At 27.4% G+C, this 3,092-nt stretch overlaps 1 long non-coding RNA gene across 1 annotated transcript; it reads left to right on the top strand.

Moving 5' to 3' along the window:
* The first annotated feature begins 29 nt into the window (after positions 1–29).
* LOC109863013 lies at positions 30–1,445 on the top strand. Its single transcript, XR_002251273.1, has 3 exons — positions 30–104; positions 193–489; positions 1,344–1,445. It is a non-coding gene; the product is annotated as an uncharacterized LOC109863013 (long non-coding RNA).
* Positions 1,446–3,092: the final 1,647 nt, after the last annotated feature.

Genomic DNA, 3,092 nt, shown 5'->3' on the forward strand with positions numbered 1-3,092 from the left:
AAGGGTGAGAAAGAAGGATCGCTCTATCTATAATACCATATATAATGCCAACTTTTTGACAGAACGGATGTTTGGAATGGAAGTTCAAATAGCGACCAGAAAAGGTAGGTTTATGGTACCAATTCAACCGTAACCTGTTATCAACCACATAGATGGTGGTGTCCAAAAAATTAATAGACCTATTTTTCTCAGTCTCAATTGTAAATTTCAATCTGTGGTGATAAGAATTGAAAGCATCAACGACGAGGCNCACACTCCCACCAGNCGCCGCTAGAAAGATGTCATCGACGTAGCGATAATAAAAAGGCAGTACGATGTTCAAACTATTGAGACAATGCTCCTCAAGGTCCTGAAGAACAATGTCAGCAATAATCGGTGAGAGAGGTGACCCCATCGGAGTGCCAAAAGTCTGCTGATATGTGGCACCATTGAAAGTGAAATAAGTAGATGTCAAGACAAATTCCAAGGCACNGATAAAAGGATCAAGAGGTATTTTTGTATGATCCTTTATGTGATCCCACCTCTTCCTAACGCTATGATCGAAACGTCCAAGTTTATCAACTAAATAGTTTCATTTTGTTTATTGGCCGCCTACACCCGTGGCACCCAGTCTATTGAACTGGAATATTGTGTCCAAAGAAATGAAAGATGCAGGGTACAATATACCTCCTATAAAATGTGCAACAAAATTTCAATGTTTAAAAAGAACTTATAAATCTGGTACTGATCATAATAAAAAATCAGGGAATAGTAGAAAACATTGGAAATATTATGAGGTATATTACCATGAATTAGAAATCTAGAAATAATATATATTTATATAATTGGATTTAAGAAATAATTATGTATTTAAGAAGAAAATCTATGTTGCTATTTTGTAATAATGTACGTAATATCTTGTAATACCTTGTAATAATAAATTATTACAAAATAGCAACATATTTTTTATAAGTTTTTGTCTGTTTAGCAAAATATAGAACAAACCAGTAGGTTTTTAATTTTAGATTATGCATGAGATATTTAGTACTAAGCCGTGGATTGAACTACAAGCAATGTTGTTGGATCTAATGTCGACACTAATGCTATTACAAATGCTAATATAGAAAATGAAGATCCAAAACGTATTCTATCATAAAAATATAGCGCGTATTTTATAATACATATTTATTATACAAAACGAGTTTGAAAGTTTTCTTATATAAGTTACTTATAAAAGTAATTAAGATTTTTAATGAAAGGTATATATATATATATATATATATATAACTTATTTAAATTTTAACTTTAATAACATTGTATTGTTATCTGTCTTTAAATAATTAAATTATTTTTTTTTATTGCAGTATCAAAAAACGAAACTTAACCCATATAGTAGAAGAATATTTTGAAAAATCTATAAAACATAAAGAGGAAAAAGAGAAGAATACTCAGAGAAGACATGAAGAGAAAATCGTTTATCTAAAAAAATAGAAAACATAGTAACAAAGATGTTTAAGAAATAATTATATTGCACTTTGAGTTTAAAACATTTTTGTTTTACATTTAAAGATATTTTATAATGGATTGTGATGATGTACAACATGTTTGCTTTACATTCAGATATTTTATAACAGACTGTGATAAATGTAAAACATTTTTGTTTTACGTTCAAAGATATTTTATAACAAATTGTGATAATTTTTAGTTTATTTTGCACATTTGAGTTTGCTGTTGAGTGTAATTATGTTGCATATTTGAGTTTCAACAAGTTTTGTTTTATATTTAAATATATTCTATAACAAATTGTTATAATTTGTAGTTCAGTAGTTTGTTATAAATAGTAAAGTATTTATAAATAGTACTATTTATAAGTAATACTTATTATAAATAATAAGTTATAAATAATGAGATTGGTATTTTTACATAAAAAATTGTGATAGTTTTCAGTTCAAATAAACAAATTTATTATAAATAATAAAATTGCAATTAAACCTCAGGGAACACACCTATTTTTTCAATCAAGAAGAACAATCTGGGTCAATTTGACCCTGTCCACTTTTTGAGATGCTACCATTTAAAATGCACTTATCCGATTGGCTTGAAAAAATTTTCGGATATATTTTGAACAGTTTGGAATATGCCTATATAGTTTTAAAGTGTCGTTAACATTATTAACATTATAAAAAATATGTTACAAAAAAGCAAAATTGAAGCAAAATATTTTGATCAAAGTCGACGAACAGGGTCAAATTGACCCAGTGTGTTCTCTGAGGGTTAAAAGAAAAAATTGAACGAAGTTTATAAGAAGCAATAAAAATATATTGTGTAATGTTTAATATGTTACTTTTAATGTTCTTACATATACAATAAATAGTACTACAGTAAAATACAGTAATACAATAACAAAAACAGTAATACAGTCAAATACAATACAATAAAATATTAAATACAAAAAAAGAATAATATAATAAAAATACAATATTTTCTTATATCAATATCTTTAATACAGATTAAAATTTTCAGTTTGTTAAATAATGCATAATTGCCTCACGTTTTTTAATATCTTCTTCTCGTAAACCTTGGACTATTTCTTCAATTTGCGCAGCATTTTGTGCAAATTCGTTTTGTTGCACAATAATAGGCAAATCTATTTCATCATTTTGAATTAAACAAATGTTATGTAGAATGCAACATGCTACAGTATATTTCGGAATTAACCTTTACGCTGCCGGAGCGTCTATATATAGACGCTGTTGAGCAGCCTATCAAAACATGCATAAACTTCTACAAGAAGTATATATAAATACGTATAAGTACTTATATATAGTATATGTACACACATACACTCCCTCCTCTACACACACATACATACGCGCGCGCGCGCGCATACACATTTTGCCCCTGAATGTTACATGCTCAGTATTTTACAATTGACTAAAGACTCGGTACACATTATAATCCTATGCTTAGTTTCGATTTCTCAAAAGTAATTAAAAAAAAAAAATATATTTTTTTAATTTAAAAATTTAAAAACAATTTAACAATAAACAACAAAAAACATGATTAAAAAAACTAAACTAAACAAGAACAAAAAAATAAAAAAAAAAAAAAAA

The sequence above is a fragment of the Pseudomyrmex gracilis genome, unplaced genomic scaffold, assembly GCF_002006095.1.
Source record: "Pseudomyrmex gracilis isolate BER0280 unplaced genomic scaffold, ASM200609v1 scaffold_2895, whole genome shotgun sequence".
NCBI classification, from domain to species: Eukaryota; Metazoa; Arthropoda; class Insecta; order Hymenoptera; family Formicidae; genus Pseudomyrmex; species Pseudomyrmex gracilis.